An 11,176-nucleotide genomic window follows, 5' to 3' on the forward strand; every position below is an offset into this window, starting at 1 on the left:
ATCACCAACGCTAAATTTGTTTGGACAGTGTCCCTTTAAGAGATTTAAATAGTGTATTTACTTCTCTTCCTATCTTGACATACTTTGCTTGAAAAGCATATCGAGATAGGCTCAGTAGATGAAGATTGGTGGATGCACAGAGATGCCTTATGTGATTGTCTCAACCATGTGCATTTAAATTTCTTCTGTTGAGGATATCTAAATACTAAGATAAATTGATTTACATTTTAAAGTCTAAACAATCTTCTATCTCTACAGATCATTTGATACAATTGTTTGTTTGTAATGTCTATTTAAAAATAAAGACGCCATTGCACAATAACATATATGAGCACTTCAGACAAATACAAGCTCGAGGTTTATTTACTAATAACAAACAAACCTGTAGTTTAACATATATAAACAGATTATCCAAGTTACTGACCTTATAACCTGAATTTGAACATTCAGAAATATTGCGTGGGAAACGCATCTTGAAACACCAGATTAGCATCTTTAAACATTAGAGTCTAATGTCACGCAATAGCACACAATCAATGTGCATTATGAAATACATTTAATAGAGCAATATCAATACTTCACAATAAGTCAATAAATGGATTTTATGAACAATAAAGACATACAATATTAAATGTGTATTTGTATTAAAGAAACAGACCGTTATTAAACTGAGAAATGTCTACAACATTTAATAATGTGACAGTATTAGATGTTAAAGAGAATTTAATCATTAATATTTAACGGATCACGGATATTAAATCTGCGTCACACATATCCGCATGACAGGCCCATGAGTTACAAATAAGTCTACATGAAAAATGAAGTAACAGCACCACCATGAGGTATGTGTAAGGAAGTTACTAAGATATGAAACATTAAGGAACGGCCAATCAGAGTTCATCACACAAACACAACTTGAGTCAGGATGGTCTCACAGACATTCTAACAATATTTCAAACTTTTATCCAATCAGATGTACAGATAACTTGTCCCATGGTGCATCTCATGTTTACTTCACCATATAAAAGTCCATTACACGTTGCCATCTTTGTCAGTTCTCTAATGCCTGCAGGCAGTATATCTGATATTTTTTTCACCAAAAATTCTACAACCCAGCAGGCATGTCAGCTCCCAGGTTCACCAAGGATGAGAGCGCTGCACTGGTCCACGCCGTCAAGGACTTTTATCCCCAGCTGTTTGGGAACAAGAGGAGGTTGACAGATGCGCCTGTTAAGAAGGCCCTCTGGGAGTCTATCACCAATGCGGTTAGATTGGTGTGTGACGTCCAGAGGACCCAGGATCAGATCATGAGGAGATTCGGAGATATGAGGTTGCGGTTAACAAAAAAAGTCAACCTCATAAGGGACTGGGTACAAGCCCGTAAAAGAGGTGGCAAAAGAGAGGCCCCGCGGAAACTGTACCTACTCCCTTATGAGGTGACTTTATGCGAGCTCCTCAATCTCCGGGTCCCCAAAAGATTCAGATCCTCGCCATCCTCGGCCTCCACTTCTTCCCTCCCAGCTGCGGGATCTGAAAGTCCTGACGCGGGGGCCAGGGCAGCTGCTTCTCCGTCCGGTGGCCTGGGAGGAGATGGAGAATCTGAACCAGGTAATTATCCAACTTCATATAATATCTTAATATTTGTTTTTTTATCAAAAAATGTGTATATAGTCAGATACTAAACCTATACAGATCTCACAACATACACTACATATGATGTTTAGATATCTGATTTTAGATTAGTGACACATGAAATAGGAATGATGTGTCTTGCGCTCTACAGAATATGCGTCACAGAGCGAAAATGGAATTTCACATACACGTTAACATGGCTTTGCTGTAAGTGGCATTGCTTTATTTTGCTGTAAGTGGCATTGCTTTATGCATGTTGGTCAAATGACGGATGCGTAATTCCGCTTTGAATCATTGCGCAATGATCGCGAAAATGGAATTGCGAATACACGTTAACATGGCTTTGCTGTAAGTGGCATTGCTTTATACATGTTGGTCAAATGACGGATGCGTAATTCCGCTTTGAATCATTGCGCAATGATCGCGAAAATGGAATTGCGCATACACGTTAACATGGCTTTGCTGTAAGTGGCATTGCTTTATACATGTTGGTCAAATGACGGATGCGTAATTCCGCTTTGAATCATTGCGCAATGATCGCGAAAATGGAATTGCGCATACACGTTAACATGGCTTTGCTGTAAGTGGCATTGCTTTATACATGTTGGTCAAATGACGGATGCGTAATTCCGCTTTGAATCATTGCGCAATGATCGCGAAAATGGAATTGCGCATACACGTTAACATGGCTTTGCTGTAAGTGGCATTGCTTTATACATGTTGGTCAAATGACGGATGCGTAATTCCGCTTTGAATCATTGCACAATGATCGCGAAAATGGAATTGCGCATACACGTTAACATGGCTTTGCTGTAAGTGGCATTGCTTTATACATGTTGGTCAAAATGAAATGTGAATTATTATATATGTGAAGAATACAGTATTCTTATTTTCAATATTATACATAATAAAAAAAGAAGAATCCAAATAAATTATAACATATGCCCATCAATTGATGAGAATGAAATAACACCAAAAAATAATTAAAGCTACAGTAAACAACACAACTGATTGAAAATAAGAGTACAGGATATATTTATCATGAATTGAATTGAGGAAACAATTAACTCATGGGACTACCAAAGGATTAATAGTTTTAAATTGATTTGCTAATAATGTAAAGATTTTAAACATGGCATGATTTGTATTAATGATATGCAATCCTCATTTAATATATTACAGATATGGATGTTGCTGCTGGATCCTTAAGGCAGGGCTTGTCACAGTATGGTATGTCTCATTTTAATTGACATTTGTCTTAGAAACATGGACAGAACATTACATACTAAATCCACATTGTTCAATATTTATATGTAATGTCCCTTTAATAGATGAAAATTAAATAATTCTTCGGATATCCTTAAATAACAAATTAGATTTGAATTGCATGCTCAATCCCATTCATTACATCAACATATGGAGTAGAGAATTCATTAACACCAACATTGTCAAATCAATATAATTTTATATTAAAGGGATACTGAGCTACAATTATTAATGTTGTCATTCAGATAGAGTATGCAATATTAATAAACATTTAAATATAATACTATCATCATATGTGAAATATTCTATTGCTAAATGTATTTTAAAATCAAGAATGTACGTTTATCTGCATCTCAATTTTGGTTGACCAACCTGGGTTTTTATTGATGATTGGTGGATACCTTCAACAAACAATATTTATTGAATACAATATTGCTTATCTGCCTTTAAGATTAAAATGTAGCAACATTAAAATTATAATAGGAGTCAATGTTAAATCATTTTGAACAGTTTGAACAGAGAAATCAATGATTTAAATAAATCATGTCAGTGTCCCTTTAATAAACAATAGATTCATTCATCTTTACATTCTTTGGATTAAACAATATTGATATATAATTCACTTATTCACTGTTGGAGTTACTTTATAGATATCAGCATACTCTAACAGCACCATGATTACATATTTGTACTAATCAATTTGGTTTTGTATTGTGATAAATATGTGTTGTGTCCTAAACAAGATTACTGTACATTGCACAAATGGCTCGATGTGCACATGTGTTTGTTTAGATTTGTCAACAGCTGTTCTTCAAAATGTGGTTTGTGTGTATTCTTTTAAGAACATTGATCAATGGGTATATTTAGATATGCAATAGCATCGTATGAGATGAGTTTGATGTCTAATATAGTCTGAAATTAAACATATGTTCAATACATCATTTTTAACAGAATCCCCTTGATTCAATCAAGCATTTTTTGGTTTAATGACTGCTCTATTCTTCACATTTTCAAGTTGATTAATCTTAAAATTCGATACAGATGTGATTTAGTGATATCCCAAATGTGTTTACTAATATATATCTATATCATTCATAGAGAGAGTTGGTGTGGGGAGCCCACAGGAATCCAGCAGTGACACAGAGCCGCCTTTGCGGTCTCCTGGTAAGTCCATTGACTCATTTATATGTCATTGAAGATGTATTGGTAATCAATATTATGAGCATGATTCTGATAAAGCATAACATTTGAAACAAACATATAATTTTCTCTTCTGATTATATATTAATTTTCTTTTAATATTGAAAGATTAATAATTAAAACTTTATTAGTCTACACATTTGTTATTCAGAAGATGTATAGCATATGTTTGTTTCCATGTTCATTTTTGACAACAGTCATCAAGTGATACACACATGAGAAATCTTAAATGTTCTATGTACTATGCTTTTATGATTTTTAAATTAATACAAACAATACATCGAAAATCTGAATCATTGAGAATAACAAATCTAATGTAATTTGTATGCTCCATCAAAATGATGTAAATCATAACTTTGGGTGTGTATATCTTTAATGCAACATTGATGTGTGTCTTTGAACAACAGTAACATATGTTATAATATCTGTTCTTAACGTGTACACAACATGTTATGTTTTACAGAGATTGATTTAACATATGTGACGGAGGAGGAAGAGGCTGCCTTGGAGTCTAATGGTATGTGAAATATATCTATCATGTTTCCAACATGTTGCTTTATTTGAAATCATTTCATTGAAGACATTCAAAGTCTACAGCTTTTGCACTTTAAAAAGGAATATTATTTGTCTGTTCAAATACACTACTGCCCCCTTTCTATATCAGGCAGCATGAAAATATTATTTTTTTTAAAAATGTATAATTCATGCCATCATTATGTCACATGCATATTCCAGGCCAAAACACAATAATGATGTTATAATTGTACAGACAGTAATTGATATTCATCTGAGTGCCTATATGCATACCATATCCTCATTTCATAATTGTTTATAAATTCAAACACACTTCGAAGTATATTGAAAACATAATCAATTTGAAATGCGTTGATTTGATTTCATGATGTATGAGATGTTAATATATATTTTTTAAATTTTCAGATGGATCCGCCACTTCTGGTCATCTGGTTTCCGCCCCTGCCCAGTCCCCTGACCAGTCACAGACCCCTGCCCATGCCCAGACCCCTGCCCATGCCCAGACCCCTGCCCATGCCCAGACCACTGCCCAGGCCCAGACCCCTGCCCATGCCCAGACCACTGCCCAGGCCCAGACCCCTGCCCAGGCCCAGACCACTGCCCAGGCCCAGACCCCTGCCCAGGCCCAGACTCCTGCCCATGCCCAGACCCCTGCCGGCCCTTCCCATTTGTCATTTCCTGCCCCTCCCAAAAAACGCCCCTACAACCTCCTTCGCCACTCTCCCCGTATTATGGCCCGTACAGCTGCCCAGACCCCAACTCCCCACTCCCCAGCTGTACGGCCTACCCCGGAGCAGCAGCTCATCCCTCCCCAAGCCAATCCCATCCCTCCCCAACCCAATCCCATCCCTCCCCCCTGTCTCAACCTTCATTGTCCTGGGTGTCGGATTGTCCTTCCCAGGCACAGCTGTAAGTATCATTCAAAATCAACATTATAAGATACTTAAAGGTACACTGAAGGTAAATATTTTCTATTGTGATTCAAATAGAGCATGCAATGTTAATCAAATTTATAATTTACTACTCTTATGAATTATTCTTCATTCTCTTGCTATCTTTATTGAAACAAAGAAATGCCTATAATTAATTTTAAATAGAAAATAATTGTGGACATCATTTCTTTATTGTTGGATGAATGTATCCATCAACCAGCAGGGACAAACAAAGTTGATAAACAAATATGGCCTGCCCTAAAAACCGACATTCTTGCATTCAAAATCTAGCTATAGAATTCTAACATTTAAAGAATATGTGTAATTTTTAAATATTTGTAATGTCATGCTCTATCTGAATCAGTCAATTAAATATTTAGGTTCAGTGTCCCTTTAATTTGATATCACTACATATACCAATCACCACTACTTGGATCCAACAATTTATGTACAAATGTTTATACATTATCTCTTGTCTAACCCAGTGGGAATGTAATTTCTTCAGGTTGCTATGTTTACACAGCTTGTCCTCAATGCCAAAATGTTTAAGGATAGGTGTGCCTACCACAGTATAATTAAAATATTTAAATTGCTAATGTAAGTACAATGTAAATCCTTTAACAAGATTTTATACACTCAAGCTGTATAAGTGGATCATCGAAAACCAATTAAAGGGGACAACATGTTTGAGTAAACTGTCCCTTTAATGATTTCGGTCTGTCTGAATAACATATTTCATGTGTAAAGAATCAATTTAAACTAATTGATGTAAAGAATGATTTGTCTTTATGATGACAATGTATCTTTGCTTATTTTTTCGTCTGTTGTGTAATTATCCTTAATATTTAATTTATTCTTTATTTTAGGCTGTGACTCAGCATGGCTCATGCTAGAAGGTATAGCAAGAGTAGAGCAGGCCGTGTTGAGGAACGCAGCTGTACTGAGAGGGATGAACGACACCATGCAGGCCCAGCTCCGGGTTCAGGACTTGACTCTGCGTGAAATCATGCGATTAAGTTCAAGGCCTGAATCTGGAGCTGGACATGCACAGGACGATGAAGAGGATGACCAGTAAGTGGAGGATCTGGAGATGCTCCAAGGTCACAGATAAGAATCCTCCGTCCACATGTTGATGTTTTTTTTTATTGTTGCCATTTGGCCTTTTTCAAAGTTTATTGTTGTGCCTGTTGCACTCTTTTACCTTGTCATATGTCTCTAATGGGGCTATGGTGGCCCTTGGCAACTCTCTTCATGGACTGTGATGCACTCTGTTACCTTGTCATATGTCTCCAATGGGGCTATGGTGGCCCTTGGCAACTCTCTTCATGGACTGTGATGCACTCTGTTACCTTGTCATATGTCTCCAATGGGGCTATGGTGGCCCTTGGCAACTCTCTTCATGGACTGCGATGCACTCTGTTACCTTGTCATATGTCTCCAATGGGGCTATGCTGGCCCTTGGTAACTCTCTTCATGGACTGTGATGCACTCTTTTACCTTGTCATATGTCTCTAATGGGGCTATGGTGGCCCTTGGCAACTCTCTTCATGGACTGTGATGCACTCTTTTACCTTGTCATATGTCTCCAATGGGGCTATGGTGGCCCTTGGCAACTCTCTTCATGGACTGTGATGCACTCTTTTACCTTGTCATATGTCTCCAATGGGGCTATGGTGGCCCTTGGCAACTCTCTTCATGGACTGTGATACACTCTGTTACCTTGTCATATGTCTCCAATGGGGCTATGCTGGCCCTTGGTAACTCTCTACATGGACTGTGATGCACTCTGTTACCTTGTCATATGGCTCAAATATTCCTTATTTTTACAAGATTATTTCTAAACGTTGTTGATGTTTTCTTACATACTAATAAAAGACATGTCATTGCACGATTCTTTGTCCTCATTCTTCATGTTATTTTTTGAAAGCTCTAGTTTATCTTGTTGATCCTTAAAGGGACCTACCAAAAATAATTTTTTATAAAAAATCATATATGTAAGACAATTGTAAATGACTTTAAGATTAACATCTCCAATGTAATTTTATTATTTGTCTTTATATATTTTTCTCTTAGCTTTATCATTGCATGATTATGATTAGCATAGTAATTGTTTTATATATGTATATATAGATTGTTATTTGTGTATATATGTATATTTCAATTTTCACATCCATGTGTGTATTTAGAAACTCTGCATGAATTGATGCACCTTTAACAAATGATCTGACGATTGATACAATGATATAATCCCTGTAAAGTGTTCATTTTATTGAAATAGTATTGTCTATGTGTATCCTCTTTTTAAAAACAAAATCATGTCCCTTTAAGTGATGGTGAGCACAATTGTTAATGAATGTATTTCCATTTCTAAAGCGTTTTTGTCCTTTTTACATGAACAAGGACATATAATCTTATTAATAAACAATCTTATTGTAATGTTGACAGCACATGTATTTCATTTTCAATTCTATCTTATTGTAAAAGTGTAACCAAATAAATCTCTGTGTGTAATGCAAATATTTTAGATGATGAATATTTTTTAACAAATATGTTAACAAAATACTTCTCCTCCCATATATGGCTATAGGTAGGCTGACCATATTTAAACTTGAATAAATGACACGTTTAATCAATCCATGTATAATTATTGTTATTCCAAAACAATCAAAACATATCTTAAAACATCAATGGCATATGTATTTCTCATGTGTATCTTTTAAATGTTAAAGATATACACCATAGCTATAGTTCAAGGGACAGTCAAGTCCAAAAAGATGATTCATGATTTGGTGACATTCCTAGATAGCAATCTAGACACATACTAGTTCCTAAAATATAAATACGTTTCTTAGTGATATGCCAAGCTGTCAACTGAGTCCTTGTATTGGCTGCGGTTTTTCAGCGATCTCGGATATTCCATGTTGCTTAAGACGTCACCTGCCAGGCTGTCCAATGATTCCTTGTATTGACTGACGTTCTTACGTGATCAAGAATGTGCCTTTTATTGGATGGCGTTTTGACGCGATCAAGGATGCGACTTTTTTTTGGGCGTTCTTACGTGATCAAGAATGTGCCTTTTATTGGATGGCGTTCTTACGTGATCAAGGAAGCGCCATGTTAAGACGTCACATGCAAAGGTAAAAAAATGTCTGATTGAATTACGTAGTCCCGCAATATTTGTTTGTGCACGTTAAACACGTTTGTGACTGCAGCCAATTTTAAAAACCTTGCGAATATGTATTATTTGCATCATGTTACATTGTTGACCCGTAGCAGATAAAGACCACCACATTCTCTTTTGCTGGATGTCTGGTTGAATAAACGAACGAAAGCAAAATGTTTTCATGCATATGATATTTCGAGGCAAGTGCAAATCTCTATAGTCCATGTTGTTTAATATGTTTGTCAAAAATATGTTCCTTTTTCAGAAAAATTACTGTTGTGTTTAATGTTAAAGATATCTAATTAATAAATATGTGCTATTGTGTTAGAATAAAGTAATCAATATGCATTTAGCTTTATCATATGCTAAATATATGATGCCGACTTCTTCTAAATGTAATTTCGTTGTATATTTTATTAAAGGTTCATTAGACACTCACATTATAAATGAAATCTTTTAATTTGGTCTCTAGTTAGATAGTCCATTGTTTAACAAATACACGTTTCATTTTGCTTCTGTTCAAATAAAATGTAATTAATTATCAGACTCCTCGCCAAGCCTCTAAGTTTCATGTGAGTAACATCTCCAGCTTTCTCCTGTTTTGTGTATGATGGTGTTTTGTCTTGTTTTACGGTTGTAATGGGGGTTCATCTATATTTTCAATAGAGCTAACCCGATTTTCTTTGAAAGTGTTTGAAGCTTTGTAATATTGATATCAGTATATGTTAATCTTGTTGTTTGTAGTAGTGTCTATTACATACAGTTCTGTTAAAAATATAGTATACTGTCCCTTTAATGCAAATGTTGATTTTTGTATCATGTATGAGTTCCACATTGTTTAATCTTCAAATATATTATTGTTAGCATATTTTCACCCCCCACTCCTAAAAGGACTTTAAACCATATTCATTGTTAAAACAAATGTCTTTCAAAAAAAAAATTAACACAATAATGTCTCTTTAAGAAAATAGACTTTATTTAACACGTCAATATAAATCTGATTTCAATATTTATTTTTTTAACAAGTACATGTAGATATACCAACAAGCTTCAAATATGTGTTAGCATATGTAATTTTGTTAAAGGGACAGTTTAGAAAACAAATAATGTTTTTCATTATTCTAAAAGTCAATTTTGTAATATCAATGATATCAAATGTTTCTCACCAATTAATCATTTGTCTGTGTTTATTTAAATTTGCTAGCTAAACCTATGAGGTTCGTGTGCTCATTTCTTCGAGCTTGAAGAGTGCATGTAATCATTATACAATTTGACCACTAGAGGGCATTTGGATAGCATTTGTATATGTAAAACCTTGTGCTCATACAGCATATTATTTACCATGTATTGATCATTGATATCTAAAATGTTGTTATGTCAGAACAACAAATAAGTGGTCATTTTTCCTAGTCATAGATACAAGGTTAAGCACATAAGTCACACGTATTTCTCCATGTTTTGTTGTTTCCAACTTGATAACAGTTTTCTTTGTAATCAATAATTTTCTGACTGTCCCTTTAAGCTGCGTTATTGGCATTCAAACAGTAATATGCCATCATGGATAATTGTAATGGTAATTTTGTTTGCGATTCGGGAAACAGTTTGGACATCACATCACAGAAACCAATCAATATCATGAACAAGGATAGGTATGTGATGATGTGGTTTTCACACACTTATAACCCACACTCTGCAAATAATCTGCCTCCATGGACCCGGTCCCATAGAAGTAGATTATATACAGAGTGTGGTCCACAAGTGTATGAAAACCACATCATCACATACCTATCCATTACACATTAAATAAAAAAAAACATTAAAGATGAAAATAAATACTTACTTCCTCTTCCTTCCCCTCTTCCCACAGGGCTGAGGCTCTGGGAGGGGCAACTGCCGACTCCGAAGAGTTCTCCTTGGAGATGTTGTGGGAAGAGTGGAAGGAAGAGTACTGGGACGACCAAGGTGAGGAGGAGAAGATGGCTGAGGAGGAGAAGATGGCTGAGGAGGAGAAGATGGCTGAGGAGGAGAAGATGGTTGAGGAGGAGAAGATGGCTGAAGAGGAGGAGATGGCTGAAGAGGAGGAGATGGCTGAAGAGGAGGAGATGGCTGAAGAGGAGTAGATGGGCCGGCAGGAGGAGATGGCCCAGCAGCAGGAGGCCCAGCAGCAAGAGGCCCAGCAGCAGGAGGCCCAGCAGCAGGAGGCGGACCAGGAGGTAGACCAGCATGCGCCTCCCGGAAAAAATTGAACATCTCTTGGTGCAGATTAATGATTCTGTTTTGGCCTTGTTCAATTCTACTAAATATGTTTATTATTTGGTTTGGCCTTCAATTATTTGATTTTGTCCATCAAGAATTCGAGTTCGGCCTTCGATATTTTGTATCCGGGAGTTACGCATCTGGTCTATGTAGTCCAGTAGAACCCGCACCTCTGCTATTTCCTCTTGTTGTG

Source organism: Bombina bombina, chromosome 4 (genome assembly GCF_027579735.1).
Source record: "Bombina bombina isolate aBomBom1 chromosome 4, aBomBom1.pri, whole genome shotgun sequence".
In the NCBI taxonomy this organism is placed as follows: domain Eukaryota; kingdom Metazoa; phylum Chordata; class Amphibia; order Anura; family Bombinatoridae; genus Bombina; species Bombina bombina.